The sequence below is a fragment of the Cryptomeria japonica genome, chromosome 7 (assembly GCF_030272615.1).
Source record: "Cryptomeria japonica chromosome 7, Sugi_1.0, whole genome shotgun sequence".
NCBI lineage: Eukaryota > Viridiplantae > Streptophyta > Pinopsida > Cupressales > Cupressaceae > Cryptomeria > Cryptomeria japonica.
Window position 1 is genome coordinate 410,872,796 of NC_081411.1, and position 16,182 is coordinate 410,888,977.

Genomic DNA, 16,182 nt, shown 5'->3' on the forward strand with positions numbered 1-16,182 from the left:
GGGCCCGAGACAAAGGCAAAGGGGTGGCGTGGGGGCCACGGTGGAGGTCATCGGGAGAACTGTTCGGGCAGTAGGAAAACCAGGGACAACTGTCAGAGTACGAACATGACGATGGGGCCAAAATATTGCCAACCAAAAGTATAAAGTATGACCCTATAACAAATAAACATCGACTACGAACTAAGGCAAGGGGGTCTGCAGACCCCCCAAAAATATGATTTTTTTTAATAATAAGCAAAATCTTACAATTAAATTTAAAAAATGTGGATTTAATAAATAAATGTTTTTGAAAAAAAAATATTGCAGAAAATAATGTTTTTTTAATCTATTTTTTAAAATCTATATCGTAGGGCAGGTCATATGACCTTCCAATTTTTTTTGCCTCGAAAACAACTTTCACAAAAAAATGGTCATTTATACTCAAAATTTATGGAGATGACCTCTCGAACATAATGGTGAGGTAAAATTTGATGTATAATGCTCCCAAATTATGTTGCTCCTGAGATCTGAAAATCAAATGCACCAAGATCTCACTAAAAATACCATTCAATGAATCCCCAATGGCTTTGATACCATGTAAGAATTTGTCAAAGATAACCAAGATCTAGAGCCCAATGAATAGCACAAACAAGAGAGACAAAATATTGATAAGAACAAACTGTATTTCCATCAAGATACAAAATATGATCAATTGGATAAACCTCACAATGAAGATGAGCTTGCTTACAAAGACAAGGCCATATGGATGTGTGAGGACACAATCATGACATGTGGCCCGGTGAGAAACAAGGTTAGGTAGGGGTAGGTAGGAGAAATAATAAAATATTCCACAAGAGGTGGATTACCCATCGAAGGTAGAATTTAACAACAAGATAAGACCATAAAAGGTGGAATTTATCCTATAAGCAACTTCCCTATGTGCACACTTCCCTAAGTGTCTCATATCCAAACTACTATGAAACGCATTACCCTAAGTCAACTTAAGTAAACTGTAATTACGTCATACAAATTATGCCAACAAGTACACCTTGAGATACTTTTCAAATTGCTTCAAATGAGCCTAGATTAACTCCAATCCACACTAAACTACACTAAGACGATCAGGAACACATGAAAACATTGGAAGATGACTAAATAAATCTCCAAGAATACTCAAGATACATCTATGTTCATTTTAGAGAACCAATTTTAGAAATATTCCTATGATAAGACCATAATGCATTAGGAATAAATGAACATACAAGATTATAGTTTGAGACCAATTTCAACATCAGTGCACGTAAAGCTACACTAATCCATATCATTACATTTTATTTACACCATTCTCCTCTTGGAGTGTTCAATATACATATAGTCAATGTTTACACTGCTTGTTTCAATATACAAATAGTTACAAATTGCAAGAATGAGAATGCAAAAGTGTCGAGGAAGGTGGAAGAGCTCTCTAAGCAGATCATAAACCAAGTCCACCAATCGCCAATGGTGGTTTGTGTTGGCAATTGACACTCATCTGGTGGATACCAATGCATGTATAATGGATTAGGGTTGTCATTGATGGAAACTCTTCATGGAAATCATATCTGGTAGTTATGGATTTTGGCAACTGACAAAGATATTAGCTAAGTGAGTGGTCTGGTAATCTATCTCCGGTATTTCAGGATAGCATAGCACTTTTGGTCTGAAATCTTTGCCGTAAATTTGGTGGATAGGGTCGTGCATGGGATGATAGGCCGACATGTAGAAATCATTTTGATATCATTTGGTTGATCCGTAACTATTTTAGAGATCCAGTCTAAGCCAGCACTTGGTTACACGTTACATTGCATAATATGGATGGTCGACTTGATGAATGTTTCATTTTGTGATTGCGGATATATATGACCGACGTAGAAGATCTTTTTGAGGTGTGATATAAGTGAGAAGTGATCGAGAAACCTATTTGGTGTAGTTTCACGTGCGCACTCTTGATCTGATAGATGACTGAGAAGCATAACAAGGCAAAGTTGCAGAGTAGTTACAGTCAGACTTTTTGCACTTAATCGGAACTCATCCAAGCATTGTTTGATGCTATTTTGGAGTTCAATCATTGTAGTTATCATTGTAAATGATTTGTAAGTCTGTGTGACTTCCATATCGTAATTGAGCCTTTGTTTCTAGGAAGTGTGCTTGAATACAAGTGCATTCACCTTATGTAATATTTATGTACTCTTGATCATAGTTTATGAATATTGTGGGTTCCAATCCCACCATGGTTTTTCCCTTTCTGGGTTTCCACATAAAAATATTGGTGTTATGATTTTGTGGTTGATTATCTTGTGTTCCTGCATTTTACTTTCTTGTATTTGCTTCTGGTGGTTTGAGAATAAGTATGAAAATTTATTTATCGGTAGAACACTAATTCACTCCCCCCCTTCTTAGTGTTCCTTGATTCCATCAATTGTTATCAAAGCCTAGTTCCTCCGAGGAAGCCTAACCGCTTGACAAAGGTCTGGGAGATTGAATCAATAGATTTTGGTTTGCATAGACAACTTTGTGTGGCACTTGAGGATCTTGATACATCAAGAAATGAAATAAATTCCTTAAAGAGAAACTTGAATGCAGTGGAAGACTTCATTAAGGATTTGAAAGAGAAAGTCAACACTTCAAGAGACAAGAGGAAAGAGCTGATGGCCAAGCTAAAGGAGAATCAAGAGCAAAGAAAAACTAAAGAATGTGAAAAGCTTGCTAGAGAGAATGTTGTATTGAAGAATGAGATGCAATCCACTGTGATGAAGCTGACTAAGAAGATTCAAGACCAAAAGAAGAATGAAGAAAGTTTTGACTCAATCATTGAAAGACAGATCAGATGAATGCTATAGACTTACCTATGAGAATGATCAGTTGAAGCTTGAGTTGATGCAATCAAGGAATGATGGACAAGAACTTGAAAGACAAATTGTTTCCTTAAGAGATGAACTTGCTACTACAAATGAATACAAAGATAAATTTAATGCTAGCTCAGCAAGGCTTGATGAGATGCTGGATAGTCAGAGACATGGAAAAGACATGCGAAGACTTGGATATGAGAAAGGATAATCCTTCAGTTTTGGACAGAGCAATGCAAAACCTAATCATTAGAAGAGAAAGAATCCTCCCGTAAGATAGCCTAATACTCACAAGTTCAATAGTAAATGTTTTGTGTAATAAATTTGGTCATATGGCAAGTCAATATAGAAATAGAATCAATCAGAATAACTCATCATTCTCCGGTCAATGTTACAATTGCAATAAGTATGGTCATAAGTCAATTGAATGTAGAAGTCTCAAGAATGTCAGATGCCATGCTTGTAGTAGATTTGAACTTATGGCTAATCAATGCAAATCTAGAGGAAATCAAATTAATAACAAGGCTAGTTAGAAGAACAATGTTGCTTTCCATGCATACAACAAAATTGGTCAAATTGCAAAGTATTGCAGAAGTAAGAATATGGACAAGAATGCTCTGGTAGACAAGAACAAAGTTGATGAAAAAGGAAAGGCAAAGGTAGAAGAGATCAAGAAAAAGCATGAGAAGATGTGGGTTAGGACAGATGAATCCAAGGCAACCAGTGGATCTGCACCTGAATCTAGTGCATGATCTTCATCCAGTAACTAAGACATTTGGCCTTAGGGGGTGGCATCTTCATGCAAAATCTTGCAGAACCCCTTAAAGAGATTTGTGATCGATCAAGGTTGATTGTAGATGCTTGGAGATGATTATCTAGAATTCATCATACCAATCTTAGAATCCGGTGGATTGGATTATGGTAAACATGATATTCGGTTGAACTTTACAGTTGTATTTATTTCAACTTAAAGTTAGGGTTTACAAAGTTAAAAAGGGCAAAGTGTGAATCATTTCTCACATTACGAGCGAAGAGTTGAAGCTGCAGAGTGAGGCGAACTTGATTTCAAGGTGATCAAAAGACTTGAGGTGATCCGACAAGAAGTTTTTGTGCATCTGACAAAAGAAAAAGGTATTTACCAAATCATGTTCATCCTTTGAACCCTAAATTTATTGAAATGGCATCTTCTTATGTCGATAGACCTTTGGTAGTAGAAAATTCTGAATGAGCAAGGCCACAATGCAAAAGACATCCATTTAAATCTATTGAGGACGATTCTAATGGTGCTTTTTCATCTGTCATACAAAGTTCTACATGTTGATGATGCTAGGGCATACATTCACTGCTTAATTGAGGAAACCGAAAGTAAGGAGATCTTAACCTTGTATATTGAGCACATAATGGATGAAGTTGGAAACCTCAAACCAGACTATGCACAGCTACAGAAGAAGGGTTTTGCGTAGTTTGTTCATTTTTCCAACGTTTGATGAAGATGAATGGGTAAGATATATTTTGGGTCATGTCCACAATGAATTCATATGGCTGGACAAACCTTACAAGATAACCAAGCGGGTCATTCATGCAGTCACATGTTTGCATCAAACCGATGGAAAACCTAATTTGAGGAAGGTAACAAACACAACCATCAACAAACTAACTAGTGCTCAATATGCCAACATGTCAATGACGATTGATGATATCGTAGAGCATGCTGTCAAATTTGCATCAATGATTATTGGGTACAAATTTTATCGGTCTAGCAAGTTGAACTCGGTCTTCGGTACTGCAATATATGTAGCTTATCAGATGGTGAAAGAGGATATGCAGTATTACTTGTGCATAATTCTTCTTGAAGAGCTCCTGATAAATTTGAAGAAAATAAAATCAAACAAGAAGCATGTTTTCAAATTTGGTTCATTGATTGTTTCTCTAGCACTATACTTCATGAATGAAATACTTGGGATAGGTAGGGTCCAATAGGCATTTGACTTACCGGTAGATACTCAAATCAAACAAGGTCTACAAATATTGGGAAATAAAGAGAATCAGACATCTGCCCTATGGAGTTTCTTCAAAACTTTCCAAGGCATAATGAAAGATAGGGAAATGATCCCTAAGGAAGTAGTGGACAAATATGCAGATACTCTATGTTTCATGGTTGACAAGGATCAGTGCCATAAGGAGGTAGTAGAGCCAAGGATAGTATGAGGTTGATGCTCAAACTCTTGAAGGCTATGCTTAACATCTTTTAGGCAAACTGGTTGACCCTCAAGAAGCAAAATTTGGTACATTCAAAGATAAAGATATGGAATTGCACAAGAAGTTTACTCAGCTTGAAAGGAAAAGAAAGGTAACAATAATGTCCAAGGTAGTGGTTGAACAGATGGGCTTTACCAGAGAATCTATTAAGAAAGACAAGAAGAAGAAGGCTTAGATGAAAGCAAAGGATAAATCGAAGAAGCTTAAGACTGAATCGGTTCCCTCCAAGACAAAGCCTAAGGAAACTAAGTCTTCTCCTACTCCAATGAAGTCATCTCCTCAATCAACAACTCAAACCTCATCCAACAAAGGAGTACTAAAGGAGAAGAAAAAACTAAAAATAACTTATGTCATTGTATCTCCTGTTGCATCTGAGATAGAGTTAGATAAGGAAGCCAAGAAAGCAAAGAAGAAAGGAGAATTTGTCATAGTGGTTAGAAAATCACAGTCTGGTGGTTCCCAACAAAGCAAAATCAAAACCTTCTCTAACCAGTATGCCAAAAAGAGGAAGAAAGCTAAGGGCAAATCTTGATGAAGGTCTTGAATCCAACAAGGTGGAAGGTAAATATACCATCATCACCCCATTGACTACAAAATAATTAACTGATGAAATAGTTAATAATGGAAATCTCAAGAATATAAGTGCATACTATAAAAATATTGATGAGAACGATCAAAGGGAAATTCAGGAAGCTATTGTGTTGCATTTGCATAACTTCAACAAATCATTAATTGAGTTAGAATGTAGCATTCCAAAAGATCTATATAACATTCTTGATGCTAGAAGGCTAACAACAAGCTGAGAAGATAAGAAAATGAAAGAACGTGAATTGATCAATATCAATGCTTGTATCACACAAGAAGAAGTTGATAGACTCATGGAGCAAGCCAAAAAGAAGGAATTCCAAAGCAAAAACAAAGTAAACATGCTTATGGTTGGCAGGGTTGAGGAAGTCAGAAAAGAAACTAAAGAGATATGGAAAAAGTTCTTAAAGAACATCCGATTTCCAATCAACCCCAAGTATGATGATGACTCACAGAAGGAAGATACTTCCCTTCCGGGAGTACCAGAAAATTCTCCAAGTAATTAGAAGGATGAAATTCAGACAAAGGCCAAAGAGACACCAAAAGATGATACTGCACCAAGTGGTGACACTGGTGCAAAGGCTGAAGAAGAAGATAAAGGAAAAGGAGGTGAGAAAGAAAAAGAAAAGGATAAAGAAGAAGCACATACTGAGTAGGAACTAGATCAAGAAAAAGATGCAGGAAAAGGAGAATCAAAGAAGGATGCTGAGAAAGAGAAAACACGAGAGAAAGAAAAGGTCAAGGTATAGGATAAGGCCAAAGAAGCGAATAAGGGAAAGCAGAAAATTGATGATGTCCCAGCGATCATGGCAATTGAAACACCAAAGGACAAAGGGAAAAGGATTTTCCCACAAATATCCATCAATTTTGATGGACCTCTTAACATTGGACAGATGTCTCTAGCTGAAAGGTTGATGGTTGATGCAACAGTTCAGGATCAAGCTAGTCAGGACTTGGTTAAGTCAGAGAGTGAGGACAAAAAGTTGATTGAGATGACTATAAGTGTTTTGTAAAAGGTGGTACCAGAAATGCAATTAGATCCAAATTCTAACGCCTCCGACAAGTTGTTACAATTGATCAATAATAACAATACCAATTTTGAGTCATTGGAAAAGGCAACCATCAAGCAAGTATTGGACAGATTCAAGGAGGTGCATATGCAGACATTCCAGAAGATGATTGAAGATGACAGGGTCATATTGAACAAAGGACTGTAGACAATCTTTGAGGCATTGAGTGAAGAAGGAAAGATATATGTCATGCCTCGTATTTTCCAAATTCATATCAAATATAGACAAGTAGATTAGTGCTTTCCAGGGAAAGCTTGATGGTATATCTCAGTTGTTTGATCCCAATGTAGCCCTTACTAGCAGTATAGAAGGACAAGTGATGGCTCTAATTGATCAAATCTTGAGCCTCAAAATAGAAAAGGACAAAATACTGAGGCGAGTTGGTGAACTCTAGAACCTTATTGCCCCTCGGATGGACACCATGCTAAGCAAAAAAGTAGATTGCATAAAGACTATGGCACAACCAGTTTCGACAGACTTGAAAGATGCGAAGATATATGCTTTTGTTTTTTAGTGCCTTCGTTACATTTTTGGATAACTTGAAGAATGGGTGAGATACCCACTTAGGATTTTTGAAGACTCTTTTTGTAGATATCTTCAAGTATGTATAGAATATCCAGTATATACCCTTGTATATAAGTTTTTGAGCAGCACCCCAACTTTGGCATTGCTATCAAAGGGGGAGAGTAGAGTGAAAAATGTACAGGGAACGATACAAGTTTTTGGTTGATATAAGTTTTTGAGTTTTTGGTCTAAGGGGGAGCCTTAGAAATTTTGATCCAGTATACAGGTTGACTCAACACTTAGTCATTTTTCATGAGTGTCGCCATCAATGCCAAAGGGGGAGATTGTTGGCTATTAACACTCATATGGTGGATACCAATGAATGTATAATGGATTAGGGTTGTCATTGATGGCAACTCTTCATTGAAATCCTATCTAGTAGTTATGGATTTTGGTAATCAACAAAGATATTAGCTAAGTGAGTGGTTTGGTAATCTGTCTCTGGTATTTCAGGATAGCAGAGCACTTTTGGTCTAGAATCTTTGCGGTGATTTCGGTGGACATATTCGTAAATGGGATGATAGGGCCATCATGTAGAAATCATTTTGACATCATTTGGTTGATCCGCACATGTTTTAGAGATACGGTCTAAGCCGACACTTGGTTACATGTTACATTGCATGATATGGATGGCCAACTTGATGAATGTTTTATTTTGTGATTGCGGATATATATGACCGATGTAGAAGATCTTTTTGAGGTGTGATATAAGTGAGAAGTGATCGATAAACCTATTTGGCGCAGTTTCACGTGCGCACTCTTGATCTGGTAGCTGACTGAGAAGCAGAACAGGGCAAAGTAGTTACAATCAGACCTTTTGCACTTAACCAGAACCCATCCAAGCATTGTTTGATGCTATTTTGGAGTTTAATCACTGCAGTTATCATTGCAAATGATCTGTAAGTCTGTGTGACTTCCATATTGTAATTGAACCTTTGATTCTAGGCAGTGTGCCTGAATGCAAGTACATTCACCTTATGTAATTTTTATGCACTCCTGATCATAGTATATGAATATTGTGGGTTCCAATCCTCCCTTTTCGAGTTTCCACGTAAAAATTTTGGTGTTATGATTTTGTGGTTGATTATCTCATGTTCTTGCATTTTACTTTCTTGCATTTGCTTTCAGTGGTCTAAGAATAAGTTTGAAAATTTATTTACCGATAGAATACTGATTCACCCCCCTCTTAGTGTTCCTTGATTCCAATAGTTTACAACGCCACCTAACCTTATGGAACCCTTAGGCCCATCTCACCATGCTCGTGGAGGTAGTCACATGACCCATACAATAATACAATACAAGGGGGATAATACGCTCACACACACAACATACATGACACACAATGACATATAAAAATGCAATGGAACATTAATGATAATGGTGATGCCAAGACATGATTCCATATCTAGTCACTTCTCAAATCTACATAGGAGCTGGATATTAGAGACCACAAAATGAGATTCTCATTGCATAGCTCAAAGTGGTGGTCCATACCGAATCGAGTAGTCCTCTCGTGAAGATGAGGAGACTCGATCATGCTAAATAAATGCCTCATGGATGGTCAGGCCTTCCCAATATGTCCTTAGTCTATACAATCACTTAAGGCACACAAGGGGCATCCTCAATTATCTCATTAGTGTGTTTTCCCCAATGTTTTAATTATGTTATCACTTGATTACAGTAACTCTCTAATGAGTTACCCTAGTGGCCACTTTGGGCCCCAACCCCCATTAAGAGACACTCCCCTATCCGAGTCTAATACCGCACCCTAAGATTATCCCATTCCAATGAATGAAGAATTCATATGCAAAACAATACCAAGCCTCAGCTAAATCCCAAAGCAATGCATCAATTGTCGCTATTCACATAATGCCTAATTAGCCTCAATATCATGGAATTGGATTTGAATTGATCTCAATTAAAAAAATTACATATATAATACTATCATCCCCATTGAGATATTGTTACAAAATCATCAAAATCCATTTTGCATCAATTCACAATTTTGGAACAAAAACCAGCCCATGGCCATCCACTATTGGAGGACCTCAAAAACCTTAAATTTTCAAAACCCCAAAATTGAAAATGTAAGAATACCCTTTAATCCCCATGTTACCAATGCCATAAAAACATATTCAAATTGACATTTTAATCATTGTACACAAAATTGGGCAGCATACCATTTTGTAAAAACCATGATTTCAAAATTTGTTTCAATCAAATTGAATAATCACTACAATGAAAAAATTTAAATTGAAAAGGTGTTTGAATTTATTTAACAAATCATTTGCAATAATTTTGAAACACTAAATTGAGAAACAAGAGAGAAATTGAATTCCTACCTCATATATTGCTCAACACTTCAAATGGAAATGTGTTGCACACACAACGAAAGAGGGTAAATCCTTCGGACAACCAATTGCATTCACCAACACAAATCTTTCAAGCTTCTACCCACATAATTTCTTGAAGTAAATCTATCACAATCAACAATCCAAAATCCAAGTGTAGGGTTTTTTGAGAACACAAATGAGAACATAATACTAGCCGTGAGAAATGAACTCTAATTCAACAATATAAACTCACTTTTTAAAGTTGAGATTAAAATAATAATAAAATTAAATTAAAACTTAAATCCATAATAAACTCCCAAATGACCCCTAGAGTAAAATAATACAATTCTCCACATTTCAAATACATGTAAAACACATCATGCATTATAGTATTAAAATTACCACAATAATAAAAATATCATTAATATGATGATAATTTGCTAATGATTGACTACGCACAAACAATCATTATGAGTCATCCATAAATATGTAATAAGGTGTATCAGACATTACTAGAGTGTTAACTAGTGGTGTAAACACATGTAATAGGGAAATCATCCAAATTAGGATGATGGGTATGGATGGGTTTAACAATGGTTGTTTGCTATCTCTTGTAACCATTGTCGAGGATATGGGCACAATCAAACTTGTGGAAATAGGTGGAGTCGATTCCATGTACCTGCATCACTCAATAACACAACAAGCACCTATACATGTATAATATAGCTGAAGCGCGTATATAACTAATCCCCAATTGGGGTCGCATAATAATATGGTCATTAACATAATACATCATCAAATCACCATAACATAATCAATGCATCATATCATGAGCACATCATCATTAGTATAAACAAAATATCATATAATCATATTGTCAGAACATCATATATAATCATCACTAAATCTACATGTATAACCATCTATCAATACAATAATGATATCTACACGATCAAAAGAGTATAATTATAATTAGGATCACCACATTTATGCCAATATGTAAAAGAATAAACATACACACAATCCAAGTGTATCATATACAAAGTCACTATTGCTTCAAAATAAAGCAATGGCAAAATGCAAACATGAGAGGCATTACATGATACATTTTAGTTGTGTGGGAGTTGTTAGGATTTGACCAAACCATTAACACTTTACTTGCTTTACAAGTCTTGATAACATGCCACCTTTGTTATGCAACACATAATATCACCACCCACATGACATGTGTATATAGTTAACATCATTGACCGAATCACTTCCCAACTCAATTGTTTATATTGTTGACATTACCATCCATACAACTAGCCTCATCGTTGAATTTTGTGCATGCTAATGTAATACTAATGCTAGCATCCTATTTGGCTTGGTAAAGAGATCCCTCTCCATTGAAATTTTAAATTTCACATCCCAAAATTAGGCTCATATCTTAGTCATTCAAAGGCCTTTTTAGGTACATTTTTTACTCTAGGTATTTTTGTTGGCTATGCTCATGTGCAACTAGTTTCTAAATTTAATTTCCTCAAATATTTAATTTTATCAAATCTTTTTTTTGTCTTATCATTCTCTTTGAGACTTAAAATAATGTTTTTCGAGTTCCATACTACTATGTACTATTTCTATTCCATTCCACGAGTACTTGGTGCTTTCTATATATTTGTCCATTTTGGGACTTTGAAAAAATTTTGCATTATAAAATAGACTAATTTATAAAGTGTCAAACTTTATATTTATTGGGAGGGTCATTGCACTAATTTAATTAAAGGTTTTTCTTTTGTATCGTGAATCAATTTTTAGTTCCTCTACTCGAACAAGATATAATTATTTTGATTGAAAATCTAAAACGTTAATCTTCAAGTATGAAGTACAAGATTATTCAAGATTATTGTGGGTACAAAGGTAAATATCTAACTAGATGTAGAGAAAATTAAATGACAAAATAAATGCGATGAGATGTGTGAGTTTTTTTGTGTTTGTTTGTATCTCCAACTTATTGTTCCACATCGAGTCTTTGGATTCATTCAACCATATTTAGGCTACTTTGGCTAGTTTCTTTTGGGAAAATGATACCTTGATTGGTCATTGATTAGAGAATGAGCTTATTAATTTTAGCACTATTAGTTTTGACAATATATGTAAGATTTCTTCACTAACCTTGAATCCTTGAGATGGTGGTTAAAACAATGTGGGATTGGAAAAGAATACATTCAGTTGATCCTTAATATTCTTCTCAAGCTTGGTTCATACCACTTAAGTTATATTTCTACATTCCATGCCACTAAAGGGGCTCTCAATTTTGCATGAATGATGATGTCTCTTGATGACATATCTTATTGTCACCAAGAAATCTAGGTTAAGCCCATTTAAGTGGGTACTCTAGAAGCTTCTAATTCACACGCCTTGCAAGCAAACTATGGCATGAAAGATTGTAAGGTTTCTAATAGAAAGGAATATACATATAAAAATAAGAATAACAAGGAGAAAAAAGATCATAAACCATCCACTACTTCCAAAATAACATCTAAGGCATGGTCCTCAAAGGGTGACAAGCCTAGGAAAGAGAAGGTCACGTGTTCTTATTGTAAGAGACCTAGTCGTGATGAACACCAATGTTGAAAGAAGCATATTGATCAATTGCCTCACATTCTTGAGAAGAATAATATTAGTGTTCTTAAGTTAGTCAAATATGGTTCATGAAATGACGAGTTTTCCAAAATAAAGGACAATAGTAAATGTTGATTGTCCCAGGTTTTATTGGATGTATTTTAATGTATATATTTGATTCAATCTAATACTTGCATTCTTGGAATTCTATGTGTTCTCAAATTGAATAACATTATACTATATATATTCCTTTGGAGAGGCATGCCCTTGAACGAACATGTCTCTCCTTTAATTATAATAATTTAATCAATATTATAATGTGTCATCAATCAATTATTAATTTAGAATAATATAATAGATTAATATTGAATATTAAATTTCATATGATTAATAATAATATAACATAATAATATATTATTGTTAATCAACATATATTATATGTATTCTAAATAATCATTCGACTGAAGCTACAAACATTAACACTCCCTCTTAGCTAGGGAGGATGATCAAACAGAATGAGTAGTGATCTCCCATGTCAACACTTATGGCCCTCACCATAGCTACACAAAGCATAATTAACACTCCCTCTTAGCTAGGGAAGATAAAATCAATGCAAATGCATTAAGTCTAGATTAATTATGGAATAGAGAAAATATTATCTCACTATGATATCAGGAAGTATGGTATAAACAAGAATATCAAGGCACATGATATTCACCATAGCTCAAAAATATCATCTCATGGTATTGGGAGTATTTGCATCAACCATATGATGCTCATCACAGGGGACCATAGTCTCAAGCTGTGAATTTGCCTCCGTCGGCGATTCTATTCACAAGCTCTTGCGTGGATTGCCTCTGTCGGTGATTCTATCCATAAGCTCTTGTGTGGATTTCCTCAGTCGGCGATTCTATCCATGAGCTCTCACGTGGATTGCCTCTGTCGACGATTCTATCCACAAGCTCTTACATGGATTGCCTCAGTCAGCGATTCTATCCATGAGCTCTCACGTGGATTGCCTTAGTCGACGATTCTATCCATAAGCTCTTATGTGGATTGCCTCAGTCGATGATTCTATCCATGAGCTCTCACGTGGATTGCCTCAGTTGGCGATTCTATCCACAAGCTCTTACATGGATTGCCTCAGTCGACGATTCTATCCATGAGCTCTCACGTGGATTGCCTCAGTTAGCGATTCTATCACAAGCTCTTAAGTGGATTACCTTAATCGGCAATTCTATCCACAAGCTCTTACGTGGATTGCCTCAGTCGGCAATTCTATCCACAAGCTCTTAAGTGGATTGCCTCAGTCGGTGATTCTATCCACAAGCTCTTATGTGGATTGCCTTAGTCGGCGATTCTATCCACAAGCTCTCATGTGGATTGCCTCTATTGGCGATTCTATCCACAAGCTCAAGTTATTGTAAGATCGTCACCTTCCAATAACCTCAAAAATACAAGTGGAAATAATTTGGAAGTCGTCACTTCCTTATGATTTACACAGGGCCCATAAGGCATTAAATGATTTCATTAGTATAATAATCATTTAAATCAAGTTTTACCTCATAAGTGTTTCACCTCCAATAGTGAAAATCCCTCTCAATCACTATGATCAAAATTGTCACAAGTTGACTGAACCATCTGCTCCCTTTGAAGCTCAAGTTTTTGTATCGACCTCTTGTCCTCTTTTGAAATGTCAGACTCCCTCTGCATCTGGTCTCAATCATCAATTCATTTATAAGCATCAATTTATTTCTCCCTTTAATTCAATTTTATTGTGCTTTCATCCTTAAGGTATGTCAGAGAGAGATTACAAATAGCTCATAAACTAAATTATCTCAAACTGTAGCGTCCTAAAATTGCGACACTTGCAATTTCGACTGCATTTCGGTCTTCACGATGGCGACGCAACACGCAACCTGAATGGAGACCCCAAAACTTGCTCGCGACACTGAAAACTGCATTTTTCAAGCACCCTGGCCTAAACCTCCTTGCACCCTGCTGTCCCGGGAGGTGGGACCAGAGCGCCCAACGCCCTGGTCCCCAGGACCATGGCGCCCAGCGCCCTGGTCCCTGGGTCCTATTTTAGGCCCGGTCTCCTAAGGGGCTCGGGTCTTTTTGTTTGCAATTTGGAAATTACATTTCCTGGTCGGCCTAAGGTCGGGAAAATCAGTCTATCAGCCCTAAATGACAAGTATATAAACTACATTTTTCTCTCTCATTTGGCATGAAGAGGATATGTGTACAAAGCGTGGAAATTATACTCAAGCATTCAAGCATTCAAGCATTCTTTCAAGCAATTGATCATTTCAAGTCTCCATTCAAGGCTAAGTGTTGCATTCAAGTCAAGGATTCAACCATTGAAGAGGAGATCACATACGACATGCTACAACATACAACATACAACATCTATACCTTCGCACATAAGGATACAAACATCCTTAGAACAAGGTATTAGTACTTGTTTTACAGTCATTTACATTTACAGCTCTTGCTCATTTCTTGGTTAATTCCAAAACCAGGGTTTGACCTAAAGGCAAACCCCTAATCCCTAACCCCCCAATCGTCTTCGCTTTTCTGTGTGTAGGTTGCAGGTACGCGGCTGAAATTGAAGATCTGGAATCCTTGTGCAGAGACGAACAGATCCCCCTTCGTTTCGCGGATTTTTCGGAGGACCGTGGCGCCGGGCGCCATCGTCCCGACAACTTTTGCTCAAATTTGCAGGACAGCGCCGTATCGACATTTTACTGCTAATTCCAGGTCCGCAGCTTCATCCTATAACCCGAACTCAGTTTATAAGCGAATCTTTATGACTTTCTATGCATGCTTAGCTTAATTTCTTTAACAACATTCTTTACAAAAGAGGGTAGCCTTGCTTTCCTAACCCTTGAAATTCATTTAGCATCCAACCTTACATTGTGTGGGATTGGATCTTATGAGTTTCAACCTCTCTTTTGAATGTAAAGTCTCTCCCCTAAGTGAAAACCATCGAATCCTAGCAAACCTCCCTTCTCTCTCCTCGGAGTTGGAAGAGGGGAGAACAACTAGGGTTCGATTGCGATTTTCCGCTTTACACAAACAAAAATACCAATGATAGAAGCATACAAGATTTTACTAGCCAATATTATAGCATAAATTACAAACTCAATAATTCATGTGCCTTAATAAAACATGGAATACTTATCTTAAGTTTAAAACATTTCCTTTCATAAGGTGAGCCCATATAAGAAATATCACGCATGAATCATCTCTCATCATAATTCCCTTTGAATGATGTAGAACATTTTCATAAATTTGATCAACACTTTCATTATGATCTGCCACACACAATCATTAATAACTTTTTCAATTTTCCAAATTTATCCAATCTCTTAGGTGAGATGTTAGAAAATCTAATTACAAACATTTCCTCCAAGTTATAGCCAGATCCAACGGTTAAAACAAAAGTTATGACATTTTCCCCAAAACTGCTAACCCTAGGTAGGGTTTCAAGTGACCTGCACCAAAGTCGTCATATCTTGCACAAAACTGAATCAAATTTGATGAGATAAACATACTTGAAAACTAGAAACACAGATCTTTCCATCCATATATTATAGTCCTCATTTTGAGGCCAACCAAGAGGCATACAATGGCATATTTCAGACTAAAAATTCTAAAAAAAAACTGAATTCTCCAACCCTCTCCAACCTCCAAATTAAACTTCACAGGCTTGAGCTCTGATACCATGTTGAGACATGGACCAGCTAGGACTCGAACCTAGGACCTTCCATCACTGCTGGAGTGCTCTACCACTGAGCTATTGGCCCCTCTTGGACCAGTCCATCGTTGGTCCGGGTGTGGCTTATTTCCAACACCAACACCTCCCCTTAAGCCACACCTCTCGTGTGCTTGGGGCTCCTA

The 16,182-nt window shown here is 36.5% G+C and overlaps 1 non-coding gene across 1 annotated transcript; it reads right to left on the reverse strand.

The window, feature by feature from the left end:
* Positions 1-16,017: 16,017 nt before the first annotated feature.
* TRNAT-AGU (transfer RNA threonine (anticodon AGU)) lies at positions 16,018-16,088 on the reverse strand. The gene has a single exon. It is a non-coding gene; the product is annotated as a tRNA-Thr (tRNA).
* Between the last annotated feature and the right edge of the window lie 94 nt (positions 16,089-16,182).